Source organism: Oncorhynchus masou, chromosome 7 (genome assembly GCF_036934945.1).
Source record: "Oncorhynchus masou masou isolate Uvic2021 chromosome 7, UVic_Omas_1.1, whole genome shotgun sequence".
NCBI lineage: Eukaryota > Metazoa > Chordata > Actinopteri > Salmoniformes > Salmonidae > Oncorhynchus > Oncorhynchus masou.
The window spans coordinates 22023856-22035790 of NC_088218.1; positions in this window are offsets into that span (position 1 = coordinate 22023856).

Here is an 11935-nt window from a genome sequence, read left to right on the forward strand (position 1 = left end):
TAACTCTATGATTACATCCTAGATCAGCTAGTTGCAGGCAAGATTGTGCAAGGCGACATTGAATGTGTCAATGTCTGTCATCTTGATTACTCAAATTTCTGTCGACCTGTGCACCTACATTGTACACTTTCTTTCACGGGGTAGGTTTATGCAACCTCACGATGGGTATAGGGAAAATTTGATTATCACGTATGTTACATTGAGCTGGATTGTAATTCTATGGTGCAGACCATGCAATCACCGTTGTTGCTAAGAGACCAGTTGTGGTCACTTTATTTTTGGTATTTCCGATGTTGATTAATATACTGTAATATCCATTTAATATGCAGCCACTATAATCATTTCATATGACAGGGTTTAATTGTTTGCATAGAGTCTCGTGACAGATTTATAAATGACACACAAGATTGGGTTCTGGGTGATTAGATTGTTTGAATAACTATTTTCTATAAAGACAGAAGCTGTGCAGATACTCATTCATCTTTCAAGTCCAGAAGAGACTACTTTTAGCCTGAGCAACCCACCATTGTGATTGACAGTGATGGATAAACGGAGCTATGAATACGATTGTTTGCACACACCTGTTCAAACCATTGATCACAATGCCTTTCTTATACAGACAACATTGTAAGCTACAGGATTAGGCTACTGTAGACTTTAGGTATAAGAAAAATATGACGTATAAAAACACACTTACCATGTCCTTAGATGACTGGCATGGTATTTGATGAGAGACGCAGGCTGTGTGATTCATATTGGACACAGTTTCTTTGATGAAGGTAAAGACAAATTGATAAAGACAAATGAAATGTGGTCTAGACTTTTCTAAGCTCAGAGTGCATGTTGCTATCAAATGTGTTCGGTGTCTAGAATACTTTGCAGTTGCTGCATTCAATCTTTGTTGCCTCCTGGTGATGAGTTTTTCAGTCGCTACTCCTCTCTCTCCCTCTGTGAAAAATATATCTGACACATCTCGCTCCAAAGCAGACTCGGAATATGTTACTTGTTTTACTGGGGTTGCTTCACGTGGAGAAGGGATAGTAAAAAAAGAAAATAGCTACAGCTGATTTTTCAAAAGATATTAAAGCTGAGGAAAAGGGTTATTCAATTGTTTTGTCAAGTGTTTGTCTTTTTTTGGTTCCTCTGATTTTTAGAAGTAAGGCTTGAAATGTAACGTTTTGATATGATGTATTTCTTGGTTCAGATGAAAATACTGTTATGCACCGCTGAAATACTGTTCCGTCGCCTTCCCTTAATCTGCTTCGAGGACCACAATCTGTTGAACACTGCAGTAGCCTAATACATTTCTCACAGCGTTTCACTCACATTCCTTGAAGAGCTATAACCTTAGATTAAGTCCCACTGGAGAAAATTGTAAAACACGTGGAATGGAGGATTTCTGGCGTGCCTACACACTGCCTGAATATGTACATGGGGAGCTATCTTCAAGATCCTCAGGCTGTTCCCAAAGGCATGTTGAGCCCACTCACTTATGCCCTCTCTTACCAAAAACATTTACTGAATGGTTGACAAGTGGAAATGATGTTACTGTAAAATAAATCAACACAGCGCATTATCTGTTTGGTTATCACATTCATGGGATGTGCATTGCACTTCCTGAGATGATCCATGACTGCTGTACGTTAGGTATACACTGATTGTACAAAACATTAAGAATACCTTACTAATATTGAGTTGCAGCCCCTCAGAACGGTGTCAATTTGTCGGGGCATGGACTCTTACAAAGTGTCGAAAGCGTTCCACAGGGACGCCGGCCCATGTTTTCTCCAACAACTCCCACAGTTGTGTAAAGTTGGCTGGATGTCCTTTGGGTGGGGGACCATTCTTGATACACTCGGGAAACTGTTGAGTGTGAAAACCCCAGCAGCGTTGCAGTTCTTGACACACACTGATGGAAGTGGTTTTAACAGGTGACATCACCTGGATTAACCTGGTATGTCTATGTCATAAGAAGAGCAGGTGTTCCTAATGCTTTGTACACTTAGTGAACAGTACCTTTTTAAGGACAACCCATTGGGCATCAGTTCAATGTCTAGTTTTGATTTACATTTGGCTGAGTTGTCAACTAATGTGAATTCAACGTGAATTCAACATTTCATTAGAGTTAGGTTAAACATTGGGTGAAAAAAATCCCAAATTCACTTAAGTTGATGGCTTTTTGCAAATCCAATTAGTTTTCCATGTATATTCGAACTCATTACAATTTTTGGTTTATAGTTGAAATGATGTGGAAACAATGTTGATTCAACCAGTTTTTGCCCAGTGGGAAATGAATCATTGCCAGCTTCTTCACATTCTTACATAACTAACAATACCGCTGCTTTATCAATGAGCTATTATGCATATCGTCATGATGAAAAATAACCAATACCTGAAAGTCGTGAAGCTGGGGGAGGTAATATTAATGCATGTAAATACTATTCATATGACTATTATTCACAGTTCAGACAGCACAATTGTTTAAAAACTGCAAGTGTACAAGTAGGTTTTCACTTTGTAGCACGAGGCTTCCCATCGGCAACATTAATAATTGCCACATTGATCCTAATAGTTCCCTTTTTTTATTTCACACTGAGGTGAATTTTTATGATGAAGAGACACACATGGAGAGGAGGCAGTGTGTCAACAGTGTGGGCTGAAGCTGAGAGAGGACTCAGAGGATGAATACTGGCATAATTATAGAGAATACATGTTGATCTCCAAATAGCAGCAGTGCAAAAACCACTCTCCTCAATCCAACACTGACACTTACATGACAGGACCAAAAGTATGTGGACAACTGCTCGTCAAACATCTCCTTTCAAAACCATGGCCATTAATATGGAGTTGGTCCCCATTTGCTGCTATAACAGCCTCAACTCCTATTGGAAGGCTTTCCACTAGTTGTTGGAACATTGCTGCAGGAACTTGCTTCCATTCAGCCACAAGAGCATTAGTGAGGTTGGGCCCTGTGTTGAGATTCGGCCTGGCTCGCAGTCAGCGTTCCAATTCATCCCAAAGGGGTTCGATGGGGTTGAGGTAAGGGCTCTGTGCAGGCCAGTCAAGTTCTTCCACACTGATCTCAACAAACCATTTCTGTATGGACCTCGCATTGTGCACGGGGGCATTGTCATGCTGAAACAGGAAAGGGCCTTTCCCAAACTGTTAGCACAAAGTTGGAAGCACAGAATTGTCTAGAATGTCATTGTTTGCTGTAGCGTTATGATTTCCCTTCACTGGAACTAACCCAAACCGTAAAAAACAGCCCCAGAACATTATTCCTCCTCTCCCAAACTTTACAGTTGGCACTGTGCATTCGGGCGGGTAGCGTTCTCCTGGCTTCCGCCAATTCCAAAATCATCTGTCGGACTGCCAGATGGTGAAACGTGATTCATTACTCCAGAGAACACTTGGCAACGCGCATGGTGGTCTTAGGCTTGCTCGGCCATGGAATCCCATTTCAAGAAGCTACCGCCGAACAGTTCTTATGCTGAAGTTGCTTCCAGAGGCAGTTTGGAACTCGGTAGTGAGTGTTGCAACCAAGGACAGACGATTTTTACACGAGCAGTCCCGTTCTGTGAGCTTGTGTGGCCTACCACTTCACGGCTGAGCTGTTGTTGCTCTTAGATGTTTCCACTTCTCAATAACAGCACTTACAGTCGACCGGCAGAGCTCTAGCAGGACAGAAATTTGACAAACTGACTTGTTGGAAAGGTGGCATCCTATGACAATGCCACATTGAAAGTCACTGTGCTTTTCAGTAAGGCTATTCTACTGCCAATGTTTTCAGATGGAGATTGCATGGCTGTGTCCTCGATTTTATACACCTGTCAGCAACGAGTGTGGCTGAAATAGCCGAATCCACTAATTTGAATGGGTGTCCTCATACCTTTGTGTATATATAATAACGCAAGCAAGATTGTAACATCAAATTTACCTTGCCATCATACCTCAGAATGATGGAGAAACAGATATTTCCCCAAAAATGTAAAGGTCTATAAATGCTTACAAACTGACTAGCAAAAATCCTTGCCAGCTAATATTAGCTAGCTACAGTTATCTCATTTCAACTCTGATTTGCAAGCTGAGTAGCTAGCTAGCATTCGTGGGCTTCATCTGCTAACCCCAAACAGCACACCTGACACTGTTTTTATAAAAGTTTATTATGTGTAGGGCAAAAATGTATTAAGAATCAAACTATGGTAATAGCTCATGTCAAACTACTACTAACATCGTCCAAGACACAAAGGGACCATTATGACTGGCCCTTGCTGACATTTAAAAAAAAACTCTAATACCTCACATGAAGTAGTACTACCCTTGCTCTTACCAAGCATACATTAGGACAGAGTAGGTGCACAGCTGACCTCAGCTAAATGTACATCAAAATGCCTTTTAAAGTGGTCAGTAAGCTAAATCAGAGTCACACAGTGATTCTTGGTAGTCTTAAACAAATCTGCTTTGAAACAAAAGTGTACAACTCACACACAAGGTTATGGGCTTAAAAAAAGACACGTACCATGTCATATATAGAGTTGAAATGTATTCAATTTTGAGTTTGGAACCAAATATTACCATAGCCAAGGGACGTAGGGGTGCTGAGGGTGCTGCAGCACACTCTAAAAAATCTGAATTAAAAATATATACACTTGACTTGTAACCATTTCAGTGATTTTACTGAGTTACTGTTCATATGAGGAAATCAGTCAATTGAAATTCATTCATTAGGCCATAATCTATGGATTTCACATGACTGGCAATACAGATATGCATCTGTTGATCACAAATCTGTTGATCACAAAGAAATTGCCTCACAATGGGCCTCAGGATCTCATCATGCTATTTTTGTGCATTCAAATTACCATTGATAAAATGCAATTGCGTTCATTGTCTGTAGGTTCTGCCTGCCCATAACATAACCCCACTCTGTTCACAACGTTGACATCATCAAACCGCTCGCCCACACAATGCCATACACTTGATCTGCAGTTGTGAGGCCGGTTGGACGTATTGCAAACTTTTCTAAAACAATGTCGGAGGCGGCTTATGGTAGAGAAATGAACGTAACATTTTCTGGCAACAGCTCTAGTGGACATTCCCGCAGTCAGCATGCACTGGGCCTTTACTAGTCCTGTATTAGCAGACCGATATAACTTGACTCAACCCCACCCCCCCAATTACTTCCTGCAGCTATGAATATTACACTTATATACATCACAGAAGACTGAAATATAACAAAACTGTTTGACATAGGAACACTGGATTTTCGTTGTTTTATTTTATGTATAATCCTTCTTAGTTATGAAATATATTAATAACATTCCACCCATGAGGCCAAAGAGTGCACTTTTGGTCATTGAATTCAGGAAAGGGCTACTCATAGTAGTCTAACACTCTAAATCCCAGCACCTAAATCTTCGATGACATGGTACGGTTATAATAATATTTGAGAAGGCAGAGTTTTTGACAAGTACACTAGTTACCTTACATGAAACGGTTTCAGGAAATACATTTTGCATGCATCTGTCAGAGGGAAAATACGCTTTTTCAATGTATAGAGGCATACACACAACACCCTTTTTTGCTTTAGGAGGCTGCTCACGAAGATGTGGGTGTCTGTGTGGGTGGGCGGGAATTCACAAGTCCATCCAATTGGAAAGGACTGGTAACTAAGACAAATTACTGGCATAAATTCTTCACAGGTTTTGTGATTTGAATGATACATTTCAGTTGAAATGACAATGTACACAGAATGTCCGTAGGAGTTTGATAAATACATTTCAGTCTGCTTTCAGATGAATATAGGATCATGTACATTCTATGTTGTTTAATCGGTTGCATTTAGGCCTGCAGTATTTACTATATGCTGCAATCTGGGTTGCTCCAGTGACCTTGCTTCGGGAATTATGTCAGTCGTCTGGTCATGGGCCTTTGAAGGGGAAAATGTTAAATACACATCTAATTTAGCTTTGTGGAACGTTTAATGACAGCACAGAATTCAAATCGTTTTTTTTTATATTGTTAAAAACGCACTTACCACTTACTTAGTCTTCAGTTGGCAATTGCAAGGAGCAAAATTTTGCGATGCCACTTCGGCACAAGCGAAACGCAAAGCAATTGTTCACCTGCCTGAGCCATACTAACTTTATGAAGAACTGTTAAATGAGCCATGTGCTGCCTACCGTCTTCGCCCAATATCTAACAAGCGCAAAACTTAAGTAACTTAAGTAAATAAGTATAACCCAGGACCTACGTGGATTTGAGTCCTACTCAGTTCACCATTACTTGAAGACCTAAACATTTGACATTGGCAATATTAGTACTACCAAAAGGGAATAAGATACTTTTTGATAAATCCCATTAATTCCAAAATGATAAATTTACCAGTGCATGCTAACAAAGTAAAGACACTTTGACAAACCTAAAGGTATGTTAAATCATGGTAGTCAGATGTGTCAGTCATGCTTAGGGAGTGTCATCATCCCTGCTGGTGTCCTCAGCTGAACCCAGGACCAGTAATAAAACACAAGCATGAGTTACAATTAGTTCATGTGGCCAATGTCCTTGGCGTAATTTGGATACAACCGACATAACACGCACTCATTGTGTCATATTTAAGCAATAAGGCATGAGAACCCAGGGATTACCGTGTGACAGCCCGTAGGAGGGTGTGATTCACGATAATTACCCGGTTCGAGGGTCTTATTGATTTTTTATAAAACAGGTTGTTTGGATCCTGATTGGTTGATAGCACGGAGTTATTCACAACAATTACATTATTTAGCAGATGCTCTTATCCAAAGCGATTTACAGGATAAATTAAGGTTAATTGCCTTGCATTTGATTTGCAAAAGTTTGTCTAAACCTTGCTGCCTGCCTCTACACCGTACCATAGAGCAGGGGTTTTCTTGTCTTGCCCGGGACCCACGCCCAGGCAAACTGGCGACCCAGAGACACCGTCGTCTGTTAGCAAATAAATATCTAATCACGTCTTGTCTTATTATCAGGTGAATGCAGGGGAGAACGACAGCCGGTTCTCATTGAATCCACAGAAGTTCAAGGCCAACCGAGCTACTGCAGGCATTGTTAACAGAAAAAAGGATCCCCCATTATAGTGAATGGAAAAATTTGCATTATTGTGGTCAATATTCTTGTACATAAGACAATCAAAGAAAATTGTGTGTAGTTTGAAAAAAGAAACAATTTAATCAATTTTAGAATACGGCTGTAAGATAACAAAATATTGAAAAAGTCAAGGGGTCTGAATACTTTCCGAATGCACTGTAGGCATTGCTCTTATCTAGGTGGGTGAGGGCAGTGTGGAGTGCAATTGAGATTGCATCATTTATGGATCTGTTGGGGGCGGTATGCAAATTGGAGTGGGTCTAGGGTGTCTGGGATGGTGGAGTTAGTCTGTGCCATAACCAGCCTCTCAAAGCACTTAATGATTACAGAAGTGAGTGCTACAGGGCGGTAGTCCTTGTGGCATGAAGCCTTAGAGTTCTTGGGGACAGGAATAATGGTGTTCATCTTAAAACAGGTGAGGATTACAGACTGGGACAAGAAGAGGTTGAAACTGACCGTGAATATGCCTGCCAGCTATTTTGCGCATGCTCCGAGAATGGACCCTGGAATACCGGCCCCGCGGCCCCGCGGCCCTGCGGGTGTCGACCTGATTAAAGACCTTTCTCACGTCGGCCTCAGGTAGCGAGATCACCCAAGCCACACGGTCGGTGAGGGCCCTCACACCTGGCACGATGTTGTTGTTGTCAAAACATGCATAAAAAACATGGAGTTGGTCTGGTAAAGAGGCATCGTTGGGCAGATCACGGTTGGGTCTTCCTTTGTCATCCGTAATGGACTGTAGTCTGCCATGCGTGGTGGGCGTCGGAGCCTGTGTAGTATGATTACACCTTATTCCTATATTGTCCTTTTCTCGTGATGACTCTGCGGAGGTCATTGCGGGACTTCTTGTACTTATTCCTGTCCTCTGCCATGGCCTCAGAGTTGTCTACAATAGCTCTGTGTGTTGTAGCACTGTCCTTTAGTTTAGCGCCAACCTCTGTGTTACTCCAGAGCTTTTAATTGGGGAAGAGGCGAACCCTCACCATGGGGACAACAGCGCCGATATATTTTCTAATAATGCCGGCGACAGAGTCTCAAAACACATTCAAATCAGTGCTAGCAAAGCAGTCCTCTAGCATAATCTCTGATTCTGGTGACCATTTTCAACAGAGCGAGTCACAGTACTTCCTGTTTGAGTTCTGCTTGTAAACAGGAAGCAGACGTGTGGAGTCATGATCTAATTTGCCGAATGGCGGACGAGTGAAGGCCTTGTATGCTGACTTGTGGGTAGAATAACAGTGGTAGGACTTTATTGCCCCGAGTGGCATTGGAGATGTATTGATGGAAGTTGGGCATCCCGTGTATTAGTGACGCGGAATTAAACGTGCCGGCAACCAGAAAAGCAGCCTCTGGATGTAGCGTTTCTTGCTTGTTTATAGCCTTGTACAGCTCGTTAAGTGCCAGGTTGTTATTTTTCTCGTACTGAGGTGGAATGTATACAACAGTCACGATGACAGCTGAAATCTCCCTCGGGAGGTAAAAGGGTCGGCATTTGACCATCAGGTATTCCAAGACAGGTGAACAGTGGGTCAACACTTCTACCGCGTTCGAGTTAGCATACCAGTTGGTGTTGATGTGTCCCCCCTAGATGTCCCGAATCCACTGTCCAGTCCGTCTGGTGAATGGAGAATCCATCGAGTTGGATAGCCATGGGGGGTATCTTGTCCGAGAACCGTGTTTCAGAAAAGAAGAGACCTGTCCAGCCCGTCCATTTATGTTGGCATACTCATGTTCCAGGAGCCATGTTGAATTGCATTTACCTATGACTCCCACCTAGGCTAATCAACCATCATTCTAAGACAAGCTTAAAATTGACTCAATGGTCAAGTTTGTTTTTAACTTACAGTATGCTGCGGTCTTAACCAAGTGTGAAGGTGGCATTACCACATACGACTGGGAAGAATCCACTTGAACACCCCTCTAATTCGTAATTACAAGTGGGAAACACATCTATGATGCCACGTTCAAAACAACTGGCTCGTCGGATCTAGGAACTCGGAAACCTCTGACTTCTGACTTCAGTACGTTCAAGACAACTGGGAACTTGGGAAAAAAGTAGCTCTGACTGGGAAAAATAGTTTTGAGCATCAACGGAATTCCAGCTCCTTTATCTTGAGTGGTCAACTCGGGAAATTCCAAGTCGGAAACTCGGGTATCTTGCTAGAGCTCTGACTTTACAACCGGAAGATCACTGATGTCATGATTTGACCATCTTTTTTTTGGGGGGGGGGAGTGTCCAGTTGTCTTGAAACCACCATCATTCCTGAGCACCAACTTCACCCACATGCTGACCTCAGACATCAACTACTGAGAAAATGACCTCGATAACAGCATTTTCGGCAGTTAAATGTAACAAAACATTATTTATAAAAAGCAACCTATTAATATGGTTTTTGAACACAACAATTTCTTTACAAGCACGACACTGTAGCTGTACTTTTAGTTTATGGTGAACGCACCTTGTTGGCCAATCAACGTTTTTCAACTAGTTCAAGCATGTAAATGCATCCAACTGGTATTTACAGCTAATTACCATCTCCAGTTGGTTATGAATGCAGCATTGTTGGTGCTTTTTGTGATAGTTGCGGGCAAAAATAATTGATTTGCTCTGGCAACTCTGACATTTTGCAGTGATTCCTGTCCAATGTGTCACGAAAATGCACTGGTGAGGGAAAAGTATGGTTTGATTGAACCATTTTCGGGCTGTAAAAGTGCGGCGATTGTTTAAAATTGCGAGCCCTCTTTTTGAAATGCGGTGATCAGACAGTAATATTGCAGTTATTTGAATGTTATTGGGCAGTTTTCCATTGAAAAAAGCCCTGCCTGTGTAACTGGCATGCTCTTGCATGAGCATGCCAGAGATTGGGCATTCCTCTGCCCAGGTGTTGCTGGCACATACCCGATCTAAAAACAACTGGATAGTTCATTTCAAATATCAACTAAGAGCTAAACACATATGTTATCGCAAATCTGTTCGTCGATGACGCAGTCTATGAGCGGCACACAACCATTGGTTGACGCATGCAATGTCTGAGCAGGGGAACACAACCTATATGGAGGAACCGTGTGAGCATGCTTTCCCACATGAGAGGGAACACCCACCTACAGAAAGGAACCTTTCTTTTAAATGGCCATATTAAACATCTCTATTTATCCACCATCTTATACAACTCATTTGTCTATTTTCTGTTCATTCCTGATGAAGACACTTCCTGAAATGTGTTGGGGGGAGGGATTCTAAAGAAATATTCCATTGTCCTACGAAGATTGCTGAATATCCTTTACTTTTCATGTTCACTGCATTGTTCATTCACCTTGGTTTGAAAGTAATGTAGCGAAAGCACCTTCTAGACTTAATACACTTACTGTTAAAATAATCCTTTCAGGTTATAACCATCGAGACACATTTATAGAAATATCTGTCTGCCTTTATTGGAATGTGGGTGGGCATTGAAATCCACAGATTTGGTACATGGTCAAATACACGAGACCCTTGACAGCAATGATGGTCTAACCGTCATTTCAATTGAACTGATAAATGTAACTTACTTTGTAAAGATATTGTATGATTCAGGATCATTCCAAACCAATCCACGAAGCGACCACACAACAAAACAAATAAACTGTGGATGGTAAGACTGTATTGGTTTGAGAGAATAAATCTACTGTCAATATTACATGGGTAGTTATGGGTTCTGGCCCCCAAAAAATGATTTATACACACACACACACACACACACACGTTCAAAAGTCTGGGGTCACGTAGAAATGTCCTTGTTTTTGAAAGAAAAGCACATTTTTTGTCCATTAAAATAGCACCAAATTGATCAGAAATACAGTGTAGACATTGTGAATGTTGTAAATGACTATCGTAGCTGGAAACGGTTGATTTTGAATGGATATCTACATAGGCCCATTATCAGCAACCATCACTCCTGTGTTCCAATGGCACGTTGTGTCAGCAAATCCAAGTTTATAATTTTAAAAAGGATAATTGATCATTAGAAAACCCTTTTGCAATTATGTTAACACAGCTGAAAACTGTTGTTCTGATTAAAGAAACAACAAAACTGGCCATCTTTCACAGAACAGCGCAAACTGGCCCTAACCAGAGAGGAGTGGGAGGCCCCGGTGCACAGCTGAGCAAGTACATTAGTGTCTAGTTTGAGAAACAAACACCAGTCTCAACGTCAACAGTGAAGAGGCGACACCGAGATGGGGGTTGCAAAAAAAAGCCATATCTCAGACTGGCCAATAAAAAGATTAAGATGGGCAATGCAGACACTGGACACTGGACAAAGGAACTCTGCCTAGAAGGCCAGCATCCCGGAGTCGCCTATTCACTGTTGACGTTGAGACTGGTGTTTTGCGGGTACTATTTTATGTAGCTGCCAGTTGAGGACTTGCGAGGCGTCTGTTTTTTAAACTAGACACTAACGTACTTGTCCTCCTGCTCAGTCTTGCACCTTGGCCTCCCACTCTTTCTATTCTGGTTAAAGCCAGTTTGCACTGTTCTGTGAAGGGAGTAGTACACAGCGTTGTACAAGATCTTCAGTTTCTTGGCAATTCTCGCATGGAATAGCCTTCATTTCTCAGAACAAGAATACGAGTTTCAGAATATAGTGATTTGTTTCTGGCCATTTTAAGCCTGTAATCGAACCCACAAATGCTGATGCTCCAGACACTCAAATAGTCTAAAGGCCAGTTTTATTGCTTCTTTAATCAGCACAACAGTTTTCAGCTGTGCTAACATAACATAATTGCAAAAGGGTTTTCTAAATGATCAATTTGCCTTTTAAAATGATAAACT